A 20,841-nucleotide genomic window follows, 5' to 3' on the forward strand; every position below is an offset into this window, starting at 1 on the left:
CTATGAAATTTCTGAACCCCTGATCTGATCCGGGTGATTTTCGGATATGTCGCTCACCCAGATCAGAGCTGTCGGGTGATGTAACATTTATGGGGATATGTTGTGTTTTGGGCCACTTATGGTACTTTAGAAAAATGTGCGTTTTTTATTTTTTTCTGCCTGGGGATAATTAAGTTAATGCATTAACTGCCTTAATTATATCACAGGCAGAGGGGAGGGATTGTTTGCTGTATGTGTGTAGGTTTGGAAATGATTAACTGGACAGATCAAACTTTTGCCAAGAATACAATTTCACATCAACAGACTGTTTTCTTCTTCTATGTATGTTGAAGGAAATAGGCATTTGAATCTGGGGACTTTTTAAATACGATGGGTATGCAGCAAACACATTCCCCCAATTTTCCTGTGCAAAGTCGGCATTGTGGCAGTTTCTGTAGTGTAGTGGTTATCACGTTCGCCTCACACGCGAAAGGTCCCAGGTTCGAAACCTGGCAGAAACATTATTTAATTTTTGCTAAATCTGCTGACGTTAGAAGTCTTCTGAATTGGAAATGCACCTGCTTGACTATGAATCCAAAAATCACGTATACTCGGCAAGACGTAAGCGATCTGTTAGCTGAATAAAGTGGTTTCCAAAAACCTGAAGCCAATGTTGTCTGAGAAAAAGCTGAATTGCACTCATTAAATCAGCATGCGCCATGTGCAAGTACCGAATGCAAGACAGCATTTTCTGTCTTGCATTCAGTGCTTGCACATGGCGCATGCTACTCCGGTCTCAACATGGATGTGCACAGCTGTAGTTTCTGTAGTGTAGTGGTTATCACGTTCGCCTAACACGCGAAAGGTCCCCGGTTCGAAACCGGGCAGAAACATTGCTTTTGTTCTGTTTTGGATTCCTTTTTGTTAGAATGCGGCTTTTCGAAGTCTCTTTGCAAATTTCAAGTGCATCTGTTCCTTTTGTCATATTCCCTACAATGGGAGAAGGGTTTTGTGCAAAAATCACCGTCGACAAAAGCAAAACTCCTGCTCGCTGTACTTTCAGAGATGGATTTTCTACTAAAAATGCAAGAAAATCATGTTTACTCACATGAGCGATCAGCTTGCTGAATAGAGTTGTGGCGAAAGTGACCTCGCCACTGTTTTTTGGAGAGGAATATTTGGCAACCTTTTGCTCTGTGACTATGGCCCCTTTTAATTTGTTTTGGCTGAGAGACCGTATTTGTGGCCATTGGGACTTTAGACAATGGTTCTTCGAATGGTTCTTCGGAAATGATTGACTGGACAGATCAAACTTTTGCCAAGAATACAATTTCACATCAACAGACTGTTTTCTTCTTCTATGTATGTTGAAGGAAATAGGCATTTGAATCTGGGGACTTTTTAAATACGATGGGTATGCAGCAAACACATTCCCCCAATTTTCCTGTGCAAAGTCAGCATTGTGGAAGTTTCTGTAGTGTAGTGGTTATCACGTTCGCCTCACACGCAAAAGGTCCCAGGTTCGAAACCTGGCAGAAACATTATTTAATTTTTGCTAAATCTGCTGACGTTAGAAGTCTTCTGAATTGGAAATGCACCTGCTTGACTATGAATCCAAAAATCACGTATACTCGGCAAGACGTAAGCGATCTGTTAGCTGAATAAAGTGGTTATCACGCGAAAGGTCCCCGGTTCGAAACCGGGCAGAAACATTGCTTTTGTTCCGTTTTGGATTCCTTTTTGTTAGAATGCGGCTTTTCGAAGTCTCTTTGCAAATTTCAAGTGCATCTGTTCTTTTTGTCATATTCCCTACAATGGGAGAAGGGTTTTGTGCAAAAATCACCGTCGACAAAAGCAAAACTCATGCTCGCTGTACTTTCAGAGATGGATTTTCAACTAAAAATGCAAGAAAATCATGTTTACTCACATGAGCGATGAGCTTGCTGAATAGAGTTGTGGCGAAAGTGACCTCGCCACTGGTTTTTGGAGAGGAATATTTGCCAACCTTTTGCTCTGTGACTATGGCCCCTTTTAATTTGTTTTGGCTGAGAGACCCTATTTGTGGCCATTGGGACTTTAGACAATGGTTCTTCGAACTCCCGAACAGTCGACGTGGCCGCCATTCGACATTGGAACACGCGGTGGCGGACATCTTGTTCGCATTGACTTAAACCACGAATAGACTTCAAGGGGACTTTGCCACGAATGCCCTGGAGCTATTTTCGGCATGAAAATCTCGCGGTTCCAGGTCGGTCCTCCAGCGGCACTTAGCCGCCAATCTATGGAACTGTTTTGGGCATGAAATCCCGGGTTCGCCTGGGCAAAATTATGACTTCTATGAAATTTCTGAACCCCTGATCTGATCTGGGTGATTTTCGGATATGTCGCTCACCCAGATCAGAGCTGTCGGGTGATGTAACATTTATGTGGATATGTTGTGTTTTGGGCCACTTATGGTACTTTAGAAAAATGTGCGTTTTTTATTTTTTTTCTGCCTGGGGATAATTAAGTTAATGCATTAACTGCCTTAATTATATCACAGGCAGAGGGGAGGGATTGTTTACTGTATGTGTGTAGGTTTGGAAATGATTGACTGGACAGATCAAACTTTTGCCAAGAATACAATTTCACATCAACAGACTGTTTTCTTCTTCTATGTATGTTGAAGGAAATAGGCATTTGAATCTGGGGACTTTTTAAATACGATGGGTATGCAGCAAACACATTCCCCCAATTTTCCTGTGCAAAGTCGGCATTGTGGCAGTTTCTGTAGTGTAGTGGTTATCACGTTCGCCTCACACGCGAAAGGTCCCAGGTTCGAAACCTGGCAGAAACATTATTTAATTTTTGCTAAATCTGCTGACGTTAGAAGTCTTCTGAATTGGAAATGCACCTGCTTGACTATGAATCCAAAAATCACGTATACTCGGCAAGACGTAAGCGATCTGTTAGCTGAATAAAGTGGTTATCACGCGAAAGGTCCCCGGTTCGAAACCGGGCAGAAACATTGCTTTTGTTCCGTTTTGGATTCCTTTTTGTTAGAATGCGGCTTTTCGAAGTCTCTTTGCAAATTTCAAGTGCATCTGTTCTTTTTGTCATATTCCCTACAATGGGAGAAGGGTTTTGTGCAAAAATCACCGTCGACAAAAGCAAAACTCATGCTCGCTGTACTTTCAGAGATGGATTTTCAACTAAAAATGCAAGAAAATCATGTTTACTCACATGAGCGATGAGCTTGCTGAATAGAGTTGTGGCGAAAGTGACCTCGCCACTGGTTTTTGGAGAGGAATATTTGCCAACCTTTTGCTCTGTGACTATGGCCCCTTTTAATTTGTTTTGGCTGAGAGACCCTATTTGTGGCCATTGGGACTTTAGACAATGGTTCTTCGAACTCCCGAACAGTCGACGTGGCCGCCATTCGACATTGGAACACGCGGTGGCGGACATCTTGTTCGCATTGACTTAAACCACGAATAGACTTCAAGGGGACTTTGCCACGAATGCCCTGGAGCTATTTTCGGCATGAAAATCTCGCGGTTCCAGGTCGGTCCTCCAGCGGCACTTAGCCGCCAATCTATGGAACTGTTTTGGGCATGAAATCCCGGGTTCGCCTGGGCAAAATTATGACTTCTATGAAATTTCTGAACCCCTGATCTGATCTGGGTGATTTTCGGATATGTCGCTCACCCAGATCAGAGCTGTCGGGTGATGTAACATTTATGTGGATATGTTGTGTTTTGGGCCACTTATGGTACTTTAGAAAAATGTGCGTTTTTTATTGTTTTTCTGCCTGGGGATAATTAAGTTAATGCATTAACTGCCTTAATTATATCACAGGCAGAGGGGAGGGATTGTTTACTGTATGTGTGTAGGTTTGGAAATGATTGACTGGACAGATCAAACTTTTGCCAAGAATACAATTTCACATCAACAGACTGTTTTCTTCTTCTATGTATGTTGAAGGAAATAGGCATTTGAATCTGGGGACTTTTTAAATACGATGGGTATGCAGCAAACACATTCCCCCAATTTTCCTGTGCAAAGTCGGCATTGTGGCAGTTTCTGTAGTGTAGTGGTTATCACGTTCGCCTCACACGCGAAAGGTCCCAGGTTCGAAACCTGGCAGAAACATTATTTAATTTTTGCTAAATCTGCTGACGTTAGAAGTCTTCTGAATTGGAAATGCACCTGCTTGACTATGAATCCAAAAATCACGTATACTCGGCAAGACGTAAGCGATCTGTTAGCTGAATAAAGTGGTTATCACGCGAAAGGTCCCCGGTTCGAAACCGGGCAGAAACATTGCTTTTGTTCTGTTTTGGATTCCTTTTTGTTAGAATGCGGCTTTTCGAAGTCTCTTTGCAAATTTCAAGTGCATCTGTTCTTTTTGTCATATTCCCTACAATGGGAGAAGGGTTTTGTGCAAAAATCACGTCGACAAAAGCAAAACTCATGCTCGCTGTATTTTCAGAGATGGATTTTCTACTAAAAATGCAAGAAAATCATGTTTACTCACATGAGCGATCAGCTTGCTGAATAGAGTTGTGGCGAAAGTTACCTCGCCACTGGTTTTTGGAGAGGAATATTTGCCAACCTTTTGCTCTGTGACTATGGCCCCTTTTAATTTGTTTTGGCTGAGAGACCCTATTTGTGGCCATTGGGACTTTAGACAATGGTTCTTCGAACTCCCGAACAGTCGACGTGGCCGCCATTCGACATTGGAACACGCGGTGGCGGCCATCTTGTTCGCATTGACTTAAACCACGAATAGACTTCAAGGGGACTTTGCCGCGAATGCCCTGGAGCTATTTTCGGCATGAAAACCTCGCGGTTCCAGGTCGGTCCTCCAGCGGCACTTAGCCGCCAATCTATGGAACTGTTTTGGGCATGAAATCCCGGGTTCGCCTGGGCAAAATTATGACTTCTATGAAATTTCTGAACCCCTGATCTGATCCTGGGTGATTTTCGGATATGTCGCTCACCCAGATCAGAGCTGTCGGGTGATGTAACATTTATGGGGATATGTTGTGTTTTGGGCCACTTATGGTACTTTAGAAAAATGTGCGTTTTTTATTTTTTTCTGCCTGGGGATAATTAAGTTAATGCATTAACTGCCTTAATTATATCACAGGCAGAGGGGAGGGATTGTTTGCTGTATGTGTGTAGGTTTGGAAATGATTAACTGGACAGATCAAACTTTTGCCAAGAATACAATTTCCCATCAACAGACTGTTTTCTTCTTCTATGTATGTTGAAGGAAATAGGCATTTGAATCTGGGGACTTTTTAAATACGATGGGTATGCAGCAAACACATTCCCCCAATTTTCCTGTGCAAAGTCAGCATTGTGGCAGTTTCTGTAGTGTAGTGGTTATCACGTTCGCCTCACACGCGAAAGGTCCCAGGTTCGAAACCTGGCAGAAACATTATTTAATTTTTGCTAAATCTGCTGACGTTAGAAGTCTTCTGAATTGGAAATGCACCTGCTTGACTATGAATCCAAAAATCACGTATACTCGGCAAGACGTAAGCGATCTGTTAGCTGAATAAAGTGGTTTCCAAAAACCTGAAGCCAATGTTGTCTGAGAAAAAGCTGAATTGCACTCATTAAATCAGCATGCGCCATGTGCAAGTACCGAATGCAAGACAGCATTTTCTGTCTTGCATTCAGTGCTTGCACATGGCGCATGCTACTCCGGTCTCAACATGGATGTGCACAGCTGTAGTTTCTGTAGTGTAGTGGTTATCACGTTCGCGTAACACGCGAAAGGTCCCCGGATCGAAACCGGGCAGAAACATTGCTTTTGTTCTGTTTTGGATTCCTTTTTGTTAGAATGCGGCTTTTCGAAGTCTCTTTGCAAATTTCAAGTGCATCTGTTCCTTTTGTCATATTCCCTACAATGGGAGAAGGGTTTTGTGCAAAAATCACCGTCGACAAAAGCAAAACTCATGCTCGCTGTACTTTCAGAGATGGATTTTCTACTAAAAATGCAAGAAAATCATGTTTACTCACATGAGCGATCAGCTTGCTGAATAGAGTTGTGGCGAAAGTGACCTCGCCACTGGTTTTTGGAGAGGAATATTTGCCAACCTTTTGCTCTGTGACTATGGCCCCTTTTAATTTGTTTTGGCTGAGAGACCCTATTTGTGGCCATTGGGACTTTAGACAATGGTTCTTCGAACTCCCGAACAGTCGACATGGCCGCCATTCGACATTGGAACACGCGGTGGCGGACATCTTGTTCGCATTGACTTAAACCACGAATAGACTTCAAGGGGACTTTGCCACGAATGCCCTGGAGCTATTTTCGGCATGAAAACCTCGCGGTTCCAGGTCGGTCCTCCAGCGGCACTTAGCCGCCAATCTATGGAACTGTTTTGGGCATGAAATCCCGGGTTCGCCTGGGCAAAATTATGACTTCTATGAAATTTCTGAACCCCTGATCTGATCTGGGTGATTTTCGGATATGTCGCTCACCCAGATCAGAGCTGTCGGGTGATGTAACATTTATGTGGATATGTTGTGTTTTGGGCCACTTATGGTACTTTAGAAAAATGTGCGTTTTTTATTTTTTTTCTGCCTGGGGATAATTAAGTTAATGCATTAACTGCCTTAATTATATCACAGGCAGAGGGGAGGGATTGTTTACTGTATGTGTGTAGGTTTGGAAATGATTGACTGGACAGATCAAACTTTTGCCAAGAATACAATTTCACATCAACAGACTGTTTTCTTCTTCTATGTATGTTGAAGGAAATAGGCATTTGAATCTGGGGACTTTTTAAATACGATGGGTATGCAGCAAACACATTCCCCCAATTTTCCTGTGCAAAGTCGGCATTGTGGCAGTTTCTGTAGTGTAGTGGTTATCACGTTCGCCTCACACGCGAAAGGTCCCAGGTTCGAAACCTGGCAGAAACATTATTTAATTTTTGCTAAATCTGCTGACGTTAGAAGTCTTCTGAATTGGAAATGCACCTGCTTGACTATGAATCCAAAAATCACGTATACTCGGCAAGACGTAAGCGATCTGTTAGCTGAATAAAGTGGTTATCACGCGAAAGGTCCCCGGTTCGAAACCGGGCAGAAACATTGCTTTTGTTCTGTTTTGGATTCCTTTTTGTTAGAATGCGGCTTTTCGAAGTGTCTTTGCAAATTTCAAGTGCATCTGTTCTTTTTGTCATATTCCCTACAATGGGAGAAGGGTTTTGTGCAAAAATCACCGTCAACAAAAGCAAAACTCATGCTCGCTGTACTTTCAGAGATGGATTTTCTACTAAAAATGCAAGAAAATCATGTTTACTCACATGAGCGATCAGCTTGCTGAATAGAGTTGTGGCGAAAGTGACCTCGCCACTGGTTTTTGGAGAGGAATATTTGCCAACCTTTTGCTCTGTGACTATGGCCCCTTTTAATTTGTTTTGGCTGAGAGACCCTATTTGTGGCCATTGGGACTTTAGACAATGGTTCTTCGAACTCCCGAACAGTCGACGTGGCCGCCATTCGACATTGGAACATGCGGTGGCGGCCATCTTGTTCGCATTGACTTAAACCACGAATAGACTTCAAGGGGACTTTGCCGCGAATGCCCTGGAGCTATTTTCGGCATGAAAACCTTGCGGTTCCAGGTCGGTCCTCCAGCGGCACTTAGCCGCCAATCTATGGAACTGTTTTGGGCATGAAATCCCGGGTTCGCCTGGGCAAAATTATGACTTCTATGAAATTTCTGAACCCCTGATCTGATCTGGGTGATTTTCGGATATGTCGCTCACCCAGATCAGAACTGTCGGGTGATGTAACATTTATGGGGATATGTTGTGTTTTGGGCCACTTATGGTACTTTAGAAAAATGTGCGGTTTTTATTTTTTTCTGCCTGGGGATAATTAAGTTAATGCATTACCTGCCTTAATTATATCACAGGCAGAGGGGAGGGATTGTTTGCTGTATGTGTGTAGGTTTGGAAATGATTGACTGGACAGATCAAACTTTTGCCAAGAATACAATTTCACATCAACAGACTGTTTTCTTCTTCTATGTATGTTGAAGGAAATAGGCATTTGAATCTGGGGACTTTTTAAATACGATGGGTATGCAGCAAACACATTCCCCCAATTTTCCTGTGCAAAGTCGGCATTGTGGCAGTTTCTGTAGTGTAGTGGTTATCACGTTCGCCTCACACGCGAAAGGTCCCAGGTTCGAAACCTGGCAGAAACATTATTTAATTTTTGCTAAATCTGCTGACGTTAGAAGTCTTCTGAATTGGAAATGCACCTGCTTGACTATGAATCCAAAAATCACGTATACTCGGCAAGACGTAAGCGATCTGTTAGCTGAATAAAGTGGTTATAACGCGAAAGGTCCCCGGTTCGAAACCGGGCAGAAACATTGCTTTTGTTCTGTTTTGGATTCCTTTTTGTTAGAATGCGGCTTTTCGAAGTGTCTTTGCAAATTTCAAGTGCATCTGTTCTTTTTGTCATATTCCCTACAATGGGAGAAGGGTTTTGTGCAAAAATCACCGTCAACAAAAGCAAAACTCATGCTCGCTGTACTTTCAGAGATGGATTTTCTACTAAAAATGCAAGAAAATCATGTTTACTCACATGAGCGATCAGCTTGCTGAATAGAGTTGTGGCGAAAGTGACCTCGCCACTGGTTTTTGGAGAGGAATATTTGCCAACCTTTTGCTCTGTGACTATGGCCCCTTTTAATTTGTTTTGGCTGAGAGACCCTATTTGTGGCCATTGGGACTTTAGACAATGGTTCTTCGAACTCCCGAACAGTCGACGTGGCCGCCATTCGACATTGGAACACGCGGTGGCGGCCATCTTGTTCGCATTGACTTAAACCACGAATAGACTTCAAGGGGACTTTGCCGCGAATGCCCTGGAGCTATTTTCGGCATGAAAACCTTGCGGTTCCAGGTCGGTCCTCCAGCGGCACTTAGCCGCCAATCTATGGAACTGTTTTGGGCATGAAATCCCGGGTTCGCCTGGGCAAAATTATGACTTCTATGAAATTTCTGAACCCCTGATCTGATCTGGGTGATTTTCGAATATGTCGCTCACCCAGATCAGAGCTGTCGGGTGATGTAACATTTTTGTGGATATGTTGTCTTTTGGGCCACTTATGGTACTTTAGAAAAATGTGCGTTTTTTATTTTTTTTCTGCCTGGGGATAATTAAGTTAATGCATTAACTGCCTTAATTATTTCACAGGCAGAGGGGAGGGATTGTTTACTGTATGTGTGTAGGTTTGGAAATGATTGACTGGACAGATCAAACTTTTGCCAAGAATACAATTTCACATCAACAGACTGTTTTCTTCTTCTATGTATGTTGAAGGAAATAGGCATTTGAATCTGGGGACTTTTTAAATACGATGGGTATGCAGCAAACACATTCCCCCAATTTTCCTGTGCAAAGTCGGCATTGTGGCAGTTTCTGTAGTGTAGTGGTTATCACGTTCGCCTCACACGCGAAAGGTCCCAGGTTCGAAACCTGGCAGAAACATTATTTAATTTTTGCTAAATCTGCTGACGTTAGAAGTCTTCTGAATTGGAAATGCACCTGCTTGACTATGAATCCAAAAATCACGTATACTCGGCAAGACGTAAGCGATCTGTTAGCTGAATAAAGTGGTTTCCAAAAACCTGAAGCTAATGTTGTCTGAGAAAAAGCTGAATTGCACTCATTAAATCAGCATGCGCCATGTGCAAGTACCGAATGCAAGACAGCATTTTTTGTCTTGCATTCAGTGCTTGCACATGGCGCATGCTACTCCGGTCTCAACATGGATGTGCACAGCTGTAGTTTCTGTAGTGTAGTGGTTATCACGTTCGCCTAACACGCGAAAGGTCACCGGGTAGAAACATTGCTTTTGTTCTGTTTTGGATTCCTTTTTGTTAGAATGCGTCTTTTCGAAGTCTCTTTGCAAATTTCAAGTGCATCTGTTCTTTTTGTCATATTCCCTACAATGGGAGAAGGGTTTTGTGCAAAAATCACGTCGACAAAAGCAAAACTCATGCTCGCTGTATTTTCAGAGATGGATTTTCTACTAAAAATGCAAGAAAATCATGTTTACTCACATGAGCGATCAGCTTGCTGAATAGAGTTGTGGCGAAACTGACCTCGCCACTGGTTTTTGGAGAGGAATATTTGCCAACCTTTTGCTCTGTGACTATGGCCCCTTTTAATTTGTTTTGGCTGAGAGACCCTATTTGTGGCCATTGGGACTTTAGACAATGGTTCTTCGAATTCCCGAACAGTCGATGTGGCCGCCATTCGACATTGGAACACGCGGTGGCGGCCATCTTGTTCGCATTGACTTTAACCACGAATAGACTTAAAGGGGACTTTGCCGCGAATGCCCTGGAGCTATTTTCGGCATGAAAACCTCGCTGTTCCAGGTCGGTCCTCCAGCGGCACTTAGCCGCCAATCTATGGAACTGTTTTGGGCATGAAATCCCGGGTTCGCCTGGGCAAAATTATGACTTCTATGAAATTTCTGAACCCCTGATCTGATCCGGGTGATTTTCGGATATGTCGCTCACCCAGATCAGAGCTGTCGGGTGATGTAACATTTATGGGGATATGTTGTGTTTTGGGCCACTTATGGTACTTTAGAAAAATGTGCGTTTTTTATTTTTTACTGCCTAGGGATAATTAAGTTAATGCATTAACTGCCTTAATTATATCACAGGCAGAGGGGAGGGATTGTTTGCTGTATGTGTGTAGGTTTGGAAATGATTAACTGGACAGATCAAAATTTTGCCAAGAATACAATTTCACATCAACAGACTGTTTTCTTCTTCTATGTATGTTGAAGGAAATAGGCATTTGAATCTGGGGACTTTTTAAATACGATGGGTATGCAGCAAACACATTCCCCCAATTTTCCTGTGCAAAGTCGGCATTGTGGCAGTTTCTGTAGTGTAGTGGTTATCACGTTCGCCTCACACGCGAAAGGTCCCAGGTTCGAAACCTGGCAGAAACATTATTTAATTTTTGCTAAATCTGCTGACGTTAGAAGTCTTCTGAATTGGAAATGCACCTGCTTGACTATGAATCCAAAAATCACGTATACTCGGCAAGACGTAAGCGATCTGTTAGCTGAATAAAGTGGTTTCCAAAAACCTGAAGCCAATGTTGTCTGAGAAAAAGCTGAATTGCACTCATTAAATCAGCATGCGCCATGTGCAAGTACCGAATGCAAGACAGCATTTTCTGTCTTGCATTCAGTGCTTGCACATGGCGCATGCTACTCCGGTCTCAACATGGATGTGCACAGCTGTAGTTTCTGTAGTGTAGTGGTTATCACGTTCGCCTAACACACGAAAGGTCCCCGGTTCGAAACCGGGCAGAAACATTGCTTTTGTTCTGTTTTGGATTCCTTTTTGTTAGAATGCGGCTTTTCGAAGTCTCTTTGCAAATTTCAAGTGCATATGTTCCTTTTGTCATATTCCCTACAATGGGAGAAGGGTTTTGTGCAAAAATCACCGTCGACAAAAGCAAAACTCATGCTCGCTGTACTTTCAGAGATGGATTTTCTACTAAAAATGCAAGAAAATCATGTTTACTCACATGAGCGATCAGCTTGCTGAATAGAGTTGTGGCGAAAGTGACCTCGCCACTGGTTTTTGGAGAGGAATATTTGCAACCTTTTGCTCTGTGACTATGGCCCCTTTTAATTTGTTTTGGCTGAGAGACCGTATTTGTGGCCATTGGGACTTTAGACAATGGTTCTTCGAATGGTTCTTCGGTTCCAGGTCGGTCATCCAGCGGCACTTAGCCGCCAATCAATGGAACTGTTTTGGGCATGAAATCCCGGGTTCGCCTGGGCAAAATTATGACTTCTATGAAATTTCTGAACCCCTGATCTGATCCGGGTGATTTTCGGATATGTCGCTCACCCAGATCAGAGCTGTCGGGTGATGTAACATTTATGGGGATATGTTGTGTTTTGGGCCACTTATGGTACTTTAGAAAAATGTGCGTTTTTTATTTTTTACTTCCTGGGGATAATTAAGTTAATGCATTAACTGCCTTAATTATATCACAGGCAGAGGGGAGGGATTGTTTGCTGTATGTGTGTAGGTTTGGAAATGATTGACTGGACAGATCAAACTTTTGCCAAGAATACAATTTCACATCAACAGACTGTTTTCTTCTTCTATGTATGTTGAAGGAAATAGGCATTTGAATCTGGGGACTTTTTAAATACGATGAGTTTGCAGCAAACACATTCCCCAAATCTTCCTGCGCAAAGTCAGCATTGTGGCAGTTTCTGTAGTGTAGTGGTTATCACGTTCGCCTCACACGCAAAAAGTCCCAGGTTCGAAACCTGGCAGAAACATTATTTAATTTTTGCTAAATCTGCTGACGTTAGAAGTCTTCTGAATTGGAAATGCACCTGCTTGACTATGAATCCAAAAATCACGTATACTCGGCAAGACGTAAGCGATCTCTTAGCTGAATAAAGTGGTTTCCAAAAACCTGAAGCTAATGTTGTCTGAGAAAAAGCTGAATTGCACTCATTAAATCAGCATGCGCCATGTGCAAGTACCGAATGCAAGACAGCATTTTTTGTCTTGCATTCAGTGCTTGCACATGGCGCATGCTACTCCGGTCTCAACATGGATGTGCACAGCTGTAGTTTCTGTAGTGTAGTGGTTATCACGTTCGCCTAACACGCGAAAGGTCACCGGGCAGAAACATTGCTTTTGTTCTGTTTTGGATTCCTTTTTGTTAGAATGCGTCTTTTCGAAGTCTCTTTGCAAATTTCAAGTGCATCTGTTCTTTTTGTCATATTCCCTACAATGGGAGAAGGGTTTTGTGCAAAAATCACGTCGACAAAAGCAAAACTCATGCTCGCTGTATTTTCAGAGATGGATTTTCTACTAAAAATGCAAGAAAATCATGTTTACTCACATGAGCGATCAGCTTGCTGAATAGAGTTGTGGCGAAACTGACCTCGCCACTGGTTTTTGGAGAGGAATATTTGCCAACCTTTTGCTCTGTGACTATGGCCCCTTTTAATTTGTTTTGGCTGAGAGACCCTATTTGTGGCCATTGGGACTTTAGACAATGGTTCTTCGAATTCCCGAACAGTCGATGTGGCCGCCATTCGACATTGGAACACGCGGTGGCGGCCATCTTGTTCGCATTGACTTAAACCACGAATAGACTTAAAGGGGACTTTGCCGCGAATGCCCTGGAGCTATTTTCGGCATGAAAACCTCGCTGTTCCAGGTCGGTCCTCCAGCGGCACTTAGCCGCCAATCTATGGAACTGTTTTGGGCATGAAATCCCGGGTTCGCCTGGGCAAAATTATGACTTCTATGAAATTTCTGAACCCCTGATCTGATCCGGGTGATTTTCGGATATGTCGCTCACCCAGATCAGAGCTGTCGGGTGATGTAACATTTATGGGGATATGTTGTGTTTTGGGCCACTTATGGTACTTTAGAAAAATGTGCGTTTTTTATTTTTTACTGCCTGGGGATAATTAAGTTAATGCATTAACTGCCTTAATTATATCACAGGCAGAGGGGAGGGATTGTTTGCTGTATGTGTGTAGGTTTGGAAATGATTAACTGGACAGATCAAACTTTTGCCAAGAATACAATTTCACATCAACAGACTGTTTTCTTCTTCTATGTATGTTGAAGGAAATAGGCATTTGAATCTGGGGACTTTTTAAATACGATGGGTATGCAGCAAACACATTCCCCCAATTTTCCTGTGCAAAGTCGGCATTGTGGCAGTTTCTGTAGTGTAGTGGTTATCACGTTCGCCTCACACGCGAAAGGTCCCAGGTTCGAAACCTGGCAGAAACATTATTTAATTTTTGCTAAATCTGCTGACGTTAGAAGTCTTCTGAATTGGAAATGCACCTGCTTGACTATGAATCCAAAAATCACGTATACTCGGCAAGACGTAAGCGATCTGTTAGCTGAATAAAGTGGTTTCCAAAAACCTGAAGCCAATGTTGTCTGAGAAAAAGCTGAATTGCACTCATTAAATCAGCATGCGCCATGTGCAAGTACCGAATGCAAGACAGCATTTTCTGTCTTGCATTCAGTGCTTGCACATGGCGCATGCTACTCCGGTCTCAATATGGATGTGCACAGCTGTAGTTTCTGTAGTGTAGTGGTTATCACGTTCGCCTAACACGCGAAAGGTCCCCGGTTCGAAACCGGGCAGAAACATTGCTTTTGTTCTGTTTTGGATTCCTTTTTGTTAGAATGCGGCTTTTCGAAGTCTCTTTGCAAATTTCAAGTGCATATGTTCCTTTTGTCATATTCCCTACAATGGGAGAAGGGTTTTGTGCAAAAATCACCGTCGACAAAAGCAAAACTCATGCTCGCTGTACTTTCAGAGATGGATTTTCTACTAAAAATGCAAGAAAATCATGTTTACTCACATGAGCGATCAGCTTGCTGAATAGAGTTGTGGCGAAAGTGACCTCGCCACTGGTTTTTGGAGAGGAATATTTGCCAACCTTTTGCTCTGTGACTATGGCCCCTTTTAATTTGTTTTGGCTGAGAGACCGTATTTGTGGCCATTGGGACTTTAGACAATGGTTCTTCAAATGGTTCTTCGGTTCCAGGTCGGTCATCCAGCGGCACTTAGCCGCCAATCTATGGAACTGTTTTGGGCATGAAATCCCGGGTTCGCCTGGGCAAAATTATGACTTCTATGAAATTTCTGAACCCCTGATCTGATCCGGGTGATTTTCGGATATGTCGCTCACCCAGATCAAAGCTGTCGGGTGATGTAACATTTATGGGGATATGTTGTGTTTTGGGCCACTTATGTTACTTTAGAAAAATGTGCGTTTTTTATTTTTTACTTCCTGGGGATAATTAAGTTAATGCATTAACTGCCTTAATTATATCACAGGCAGAGGGGAGGGATTGTTTGCTGTATGTGTGTAGGTTTGGAAATGATTGACTGGACAGATCAAACTTTTGCCAAGAATACAATTTCACATCAACAGACTGTTTTCTTCTTCTATGTATGTTGAAGGAAATAGGCATTTGAATCTGGGGACTTTTTAAATACGATGGGTTTGCAGCAAACACATTCCCCAAATCTTCCTGCGCAAAGTCAGCATTGTGGCAGTTTCTGTAGTGTAGTGGTTATCACGTTCGCCTCACACGCAAAAAGTCCCAGGTTCGAAACCTGGCAGAAACATTATTTAATTTTTGCTAAATCTGCTGACGTTAGAAGTCTTCTGAATTGGAAATGCACCTGCTTGACTATGAATCCAAAAATCACGTATACTCGGCAAGACGTAAGCGATCTGTTAGCTGAATAAAGTGGTTTCCAAAAACCTGAAGCTAATGTTGTCTGAGAAAAAGCTAAATTGCACTCATTAAATCAGCATGCGCCATGTGCAAGTACCGAATGCAAGACAGCATTTTCTGTCTTGCAGTCAGTGCTTGCAGTGTAGTGGTTATCACGTTCGCCTCACACGCAAAAAGTCCCAGGTTCGAAACCTGGCAGAAACATTATTTAATTTTTGCTAAATCTGCTGACGTTAGAAGTCTTCTGAATTGGAAATGCACCTGCTTGACTATGAATCCAAAAATCACGTATACTCGGCAAGACGTAAGCGATCTGTTAGCTGAATAAAGTGGTTTCCAAAAACCTGAAGCTAATGTTGTCTGAGAAAAAGCTAAATTGCACTCATTAAATCAGCATGCGCCATGTGCAAGTACCGAATGCAAGACAGCATTTTCTGTCTTGCAGTCAGTGCTTGCACATGGCGCATGCTACTCCGGTCTCAACATGGATGTGCACAGCTGTAGTTTCTTTAGTGTAGTGGTTATCACGTTCGCCTAACACGCGAAAGGTCCCCGGTTCGAAGCCGGGCAGATACATTGGTTTTGTTCTGTTTTGGATTCCTTTTTGTTAGAATGCGGCTTTTCGAAGTCTCTTTGCAAATTTCAAGTGCATCTCTTCTTTTTGTCATATTCCCTACAATGGGAGAAGGGTTTTGTGCAAAAATCACCGTCGACAAAAGCAAAACTCATGCTCGCTGTATTTTCAGAGATGGATTTTCTACTAAAAATGCAAGAAAATCATGTTTACTCACATGAGCGATCAGCTTGCTGAATAGAGTTGTGGCGAAACTGACCTCGCCACTGGTTTTTGGAGAGGAATATTTGCCAACCTTTTGCTCTGTGACTATGGCCCCTTTTAATTTGTTTTGGCTGAGAGACCCTATTTGTGGCCATTGGGACTTTAGACAATGGTTCTTCGAACTCCCGAACAGTCGACGTGGCCGCCATTCGACATTGGAACACGAGGTGGCGGCCATCTTGTTCGCATTGACTTAAACCACGAATAGACTTCAAGGGGACTTTGCCGCGAATGCCCTGGAGCTATTTTCGGCATGAAAACCTCGCGGTTCCAGGTCGGTCCTCCAGCGGCACTTAGCCGCCAATCTATGGAACTGTTTTGGGCATGAAATCCCGGGTTCGCCTGGGCAAAATTATGACTTCTATGAAATTTCTGAACCCCTGATCTGATCTGGGTGATTTTCGAATATGTCGCTCACCCAGATCAGAGCTGTCGGGTGATGTAACATTTATGGGGATATGTTGTGTTTTGGGCCACTTATGTTACTTTAGAAAAATGTGCGTTTTTTATTTTTTTCTGCCTGGGGATAATTAAGTTAATGCATTAACTGCCTTAATTATATCACAGGCAGAGGGGAGGGATTGTTTGCTGTATGTGTGTAGGTTTGGAAATGATTGACTGGACAGATCAAACTTTTGCCAAGAATACAATTTCACATCAACAGACTGTTTTCTTCTTCTATGAATGTTGAAGGAAATAGGCATTTGAATCTGGGGACTTTTTAAATACGATGGGTATGCAGCAAACACATTCCCCCAATTTTCCTGTGCAAAGTCGGCATTGTGGCAGTTTCTGTAGTGTAGTGGTTATCACGTTCGCCTCACACGCGAAAGGTCCCAGGTTCGAAACCTGGCAGAAACATTATTTAATTTTTGCTAAATCTGCTGACGTTAGAAGTCTTCTGAATTGGAAATGCACCTGCTTGACTATGAATCCAAAAATCACGTATACTCGGCAAGACGTAAGCGATCTGTTAGCTGAATAAAGTGGTTATCACGCGAAAGGTCCCCGGTTCGAAACCGGGCAGAAACATTGCTTTTGTTCTGTTTTGGATTCCTTTTTGTTAGAATGCGGCTTTTCGAAGTGTCTTTGCAAATTTCAAGTGCATCTGTTCTTTTTGTCATATTCCCTACAATGGGAGAAGGGTTTTGTGCAAAAATCACCGTCAACAAAAGCAAAACTCATGCTCGCTGTACTTTCAGAGATGGATTTTCTACTAAAAATGCAAGAAAATCATGTTTACTCACATGAGCGATCAGCTTGCTGAATAGAGTTGTGGCGAAAGTGACCTCACCACTGGTTTTTGGAGAGGAATATTTGCCAACCTTTTGCTCTGTGACTATGGCCCCTTTTAATTTGTTTTGGCTGAGAGACCCTATTTGTGGCCATTGGGACTTTAGACAATGGTTCTTCGAACTCCCGAACAGTCGACGTGGCCGCCATTCGACATTGGAACACGCGGTGGCGGCCATCTTGTTCGCATTGACTTAAACCACGAATAGACTTCAAGGGGACTTTGCAGCGAATGCCCTGGAGCTATTTTCGGCATGAAAACCTTGCGGTTCCAGGTCGGTCCTCCATCGGCACTTAGCCGCCAATCTATGGAACTGTTTTGGGCATGAAATCCCGGGTTCGCCTGGGCAAAATTATGACTTCTATGAAATTTCTGAACCCCTGATCTGATCTGGGTGATTTTCGGATATGTCGCTCACCCAGATCAGAGCTGTCGGGTGATGTAACATTTATGGGGATATGTTGTGTTCTTTTTTTAAATACGATGGGTATGCAGCACATTCCCCCAATTTTCCTGCGCAAAGTCGGCCTTGTGGCAGTTTCTGTAGTGTAGTGGTTATCACGTTCGCCTCACACGCGAAAGGTCCCAGGTTCGAAACCTGGCAGAAACATTATTTATTTTTTGCTAAATCTGCTGACGTTAGAAGTCTTCTGAATTGGAAATGCACCTGCTTGACTATGAATCCAAAAATCACGTATACTCGGCAAGACGTAAGCGATCTGTTAGCTGAATAAAGTGGTTTCCAAAAACCTGAAGCTAATGTTGTCTGAGAAAAAGCTGAATTGCACTCATTAAATCAGCATGCGCCATGTGCAAGTACCGAATGCAAGACAGCATTTTTTGTCTTGCATTCAGTGCTTGCACATGGCGCATGCTACTCCGGTCTCAACATGGATGTGCACAGCTGTAGTTTCTGTAGTGTAGTGGTTATCACGTTCGCCTAACACGCGAAAGGTCACCGGGTAGAAACATTGCTTTTGTTCTGTTTTGGATTCCTTTTTGTTAGAATGCGTCTTTTCGAAGTCTCTTTGCAAATTTCAAGTGCATCTGTTCTTTTTGTCATATTCCCTACAATGGGAGAAGGGTTTTGTGCAAAAATCACGTCGACAAAAGCAAAACTCATGCTCGCTGTATTTTCAGAGATGGATTTTCTACTAAAAATGCAAGAAAATCATGTTTACTCACATGAGCGATCAGCTTGCTGAATAGAGTTGTGGCGAAACTGACCTCGCCACTGGTTTTTGGAGAGGAATATTTGCCAACCTTTTGCTCTGTGACTATGGCCCCTTTTAATTTGTTTTGGCTGAGAGACCCTATTTGTGGCCATTGGGACTTTAGACAATGGTTCTTCGAATTCCCGAACAGTCGATGTGGCCGCCATTCGACATTGGAACACGCGGTGGCGGCCATCTTGTTCGCATTGACTTAAACCACGAATAGACTTAAAGGGGACTTTGCCGCGAATGCCCTGGAGCTATTTTCGGCATGAAAACCTCGCTGTTCCAGGTCGGTCCTCCAGCGGCACTTAGCCGCCAATCTATGGAACTGTTTTGGGCATGAAATCCCGGGTTCGCCTGGGCAAAATTATGACTTCTATGAAATTTCTGAACCCCTGATCTGATCCGGGTGATTTTCGGATATGTCGCTCACCCAGATCAGAGCTGTCGGGTGATGTAACATTTATGGGGATATGTTGTGTTTTGGGCCACTTATGGTACTTTAGAAAAATGTGCGTTTTTTATTTTTTACTGCCTAGGGATAATTACGTTAATGCATTAACTGCCTTAATTATATCACAGGCAGAGGGGAGGGATTGTTTGCTGTATGTGTGTAGGTTTGGAAATGATTAACTGGACAGATCAAAATTTTGACAAGAATACAATTTCACATCAACAGACTGTTTTCTTCTTCTATGTATGTTGAAGGAAATAGGCATTTGAATCTGGGGACTTTTTAAATACGATGGGTATGCAGCAAACACATTCCCCCAATTTTCCTGTGCAAAGTCGGCATTGTGGCAGTTTCTGTAGTGTAGTGGTTATCACGTTCGCCTCACACGCGAAAGGTCCCAGGTTCGAAACCTGGCAGAAACATTATTTAATTTTTGCTAAATCTGCTGACGTTAGAAGTCTTCTGAATTGGAAATGCACCTGCTTGACTATGAATCCAAAAATCACGTATACTCGGCAAGACGTAAGCGATCTGTTAGCTGAATAAAGTGGTTTCCAAAAACCTGAAGCCAATGTTGTCTGAGAAAAAGCTGAATTGCACTCATTAAATCAGCATGCGCCATGTGCAAGTACCGAATGCAAGACAGCATTTTCTGTCTTGCATTCAGTGCTTGCACATGGCGCATGCTACTCCGGTCTCAACATGGATGTGCACAGCTGTATTTTCTGTAGTGTAGTGGTTATCACGTTCGCCTAACACACGAAAGGTCCCCGGTTCGAAACCGGGCAGAAACATTGCTTTTGTTCTGTTTTGGATTCCTTTTTGTTAGAATGCGGCTTTTCGAAGTCTCTTTGCAAATTTCAAGTGCATATGTTCCTTTTGTCATATTCCCTACAATGGGAGAAGGGTTTTGTGCAAAAATCACCGTCGACAAAAGCAAAACTCATGCTCGCTGTACTTTCAGAGATGGATTTTCTACTAAAAATGCAAGAAAATCATGTTTACTCACATGAGCGATCAGCTTGCTGAATAGAGTTGTGGCGAAAGTGACCTCGCCACTGGTTTTTGGAGAGGAATATTTGCAACCTTTTGCTCTGTGACTATGGCCCCTTTTAATTTGTTTTGGCTGAGAGACCGTATTTGTGGCCATTGGGACTTTAGACAATGGTTCTTCGAATGGTTCTTCGGTTCCAGGTCGGTCATCCAGCGGCACTTAGCCGCCAATCTATGGAACTGTTTTGGGCATGAAATCCCGGGTTCGCCTGGGCAAAATTATGACTTCTATGAAATTTCTGAACCCCTGATCTGATCCGGGTGATTTTCGGATATGTCGCTCACCCAGATCAGAGCTGTCGGGTGATGTAACATTTATGGGGATATGTTGTGTTTTGGGCCACTTATGGTACTTTAGAAAAATGTGCGTTTTTTATTTTTTACTTCCTGGGGATAATTAAGTTAATGCATTAACTGCCTTAATTATATCACAGGCAGAGGGGAGGGATTGTTTGCTGTATGTGTGTAGGTTTGGAAATGATTGACTGGACAGATCAAACTTTTGCCAAGAATACAATTTCACATCAACAGACTGTTTTCTTCTTCTATGTATGTTGAAGGAAATAGGCATTTGAATCTGGGGACTTTTTAAATACGATGAGTTTGCAGCAAACACATTCCCCAAATCTTCCTGCGCAAAGTCAGCATTGTGGCAGTTTCTGTAGTGTAGTGGTTATCACGTTCGCCTCACACGCAAA

At 42.9% G+C, this 20,841-nt stretch overlaps 17 non-coding genes across 17 annotated transcripts; all 17 read left to right on the top strand.

The window, feature by feature from the left end:
• Positions 1-427: 427 nt before the first annotated feature.
• Positions 428-500, top strand: TRNAV-CAC (transfer RNA valine (anticodon CAC)). The gene has a single exon. It is a non-coding gene; the product is annotated as a tRNA-Val (tRNA).
• Positions 501-799: 299 nt separating this feature from the next.
• On the top strand, positions 800-872 carry TRNAV-AAC (transfer RNA valine (anticodon AAC)). The gene has a single exon. It is a non-coding gene; the product is annotated as a tRNA-Val (tRNA).
• Positions 873-1,447: 575 nt separating this feature from the next.
• Positions 1,448-1,520, top strand: TRNAV-CAC (transfer RNA valine (anticodon CAC)). The gene has a single exon. It is a non-coding gene; the product is annotated as a tRNA-Val (tRNA).
• A 1,222-nt stretch (positions 1,521-2,742) lies between these two features.
• TRNAV-CAC (transfer RNA valine (anticodon CAC)) lies at positions 2,743-2,815 on the top strand. Its single transcript has one exon. It is a non-coding gene; the product is annotated as a tRNA-Val (tRNA).
• A 1,222-nt stretch (positions 2,816-4,037) lies between these two features.
• TRNAV-CAC (transfer RNA valine (anticodon CAC)) lies at positions 4,038-4,110 on the top strand. Its single transcript has one exon. It is a non-coding gene; the product is annotated as a tRNA-Val (tRNA).
• Positions 4,111-5,331: 1,221 nt separating this feature from the next.
• Positions 5,332-5,404, top strand: TRNAV-CAC (transfer RNA valine (anticodon CAC)). The gene has a single exon. It is a non-coding gene; the product is annotated as a tRNA-Val (tRNA).
• A 299-nt stretch (positions 5,405-5,703) lies between these two features.
• On the top strand, positions 5,704-5,776 carry TRNAV-AAC (transfer RNA valine (anticodon AAC)). Its single transcript has one exon. It is a non-coding gene; the product is annotated as a tRNA-Val (tRNA).
• Positions 5,777-6,827: 1,051 nt separating this feature from the next.
• On the top strand, positions 6,828-6,900 carry TRNAV-CAC (transfer RNA valine (anticodon CAC)). The gene has a single exon. It is a non-coding gene; the product is annotated as a tRNA-Val (tRNA).
• A 1,221-nt stretch (positions 6,901-8,121) lies between these two features.
• Positions 8,122-8,194, top strand: TRNAV-CAC (transfer RNA valine (anticodon CAC)). Its single transcript has one exon. It is a non-coding gene; the product is annotated as a tRNA-Val (tRNA).
• Positions 8,195-9,416: 1,222 nt separating this feature from the next.
• On the top strand, positions 9,417-9,489 carry TRNAV-CAC (transfer RNA valine (anticodon CAC)). The gene has a single exon. It is a non-coding gene; the product is annotated as a tRNA-Val (tRNA).
• A 1,410-nt stretch (positions 9,490-10,899) lies between these two features.
• On the top strand, positions 10,900-10,972 carry TRNAV-CAC (transfer RNA valine (anticodon CAC)). Its single transcript has one exon. It is a non-coding gene; the product is annotated as a tRNA-Val (tRNA).
• Positions 10,973-11,271: 299 nt separating this feature from the next.
• On the top strand, positions 11,272-11,344 carry TRNAV-AAC (transfer RNA valine (anticodon AAC)). The gene has a single exon. It is a non-coding gene; the product is annotated as a tRNA-Val (tRNA).
• Positions 11,345-13,741: 2,397 nt separating this feature from the next.
• TRNAV-CAC (transfer RNA valine (anticodon CAC)) lies at positions 13,742-13,814 on the top strand. The gene has a single exon. It is a non-coding gene; the product is annotated as a tRNA-Val (tRNA).
• A 299-nt stretch (positions 13,815-14,113) lies between these two features.
• On the top strand, positions 14,114-14,186 carry TRNAV-AAC (transfer RNA valine (anticodon AAC)). Its single transcript has one exon. It is a non-coding gene; the product is annotated as a tRNA-Val (tRNA).
• A 2,727-nt stretch (positions 14,187-16,913) lies between these two features.
• On the top strand, positions 16,914-16,986 carry TRNAV-CAC (transfer RNA valine (anticodon CAC)). Its single transcript has one exon. It is a non-coding gene; the product is annotated as a tRNA-Val (tRNA).
• Positions 16,987-17,956: 970 nt separating this feature from the next.
• Positions 17,957-18,029, top strand: TRNAV-CAC (transfer RNA valine (anticodon CAC)). The gene has a single exon. It is a non-coding gene; the product is annotated as a tRNA-Val (tRNA).
• Positions 18,030-19,439: 1,410 nt separating this feature from the next.
• TRNAV-CAC (transfer RNA valine (anticodon CAC)) lies at positions 19,440-19,512 on the top strand. The gene has a single exon. It is a non-coding gene; the product is annotated as a tRNA-Val (tRNA).
• The last annotated feature ends 1,329 nt before the right edge of the window (positions 19,513-20,841 follow it).

Source organism: Pelobates fuscus, chromosome 2 (assembly GCF_036172605.1).
Source record: "Pelobates fuscus isolate aPelFus1 chromosome 2, aPelFus1.pri, whole genome shotgun sequence".
NCBI lineage: Eukaryota > Metazoa > Chordata > Amphibia > Anura > Pelobatidae > Pelobates > Pelobates fuscus.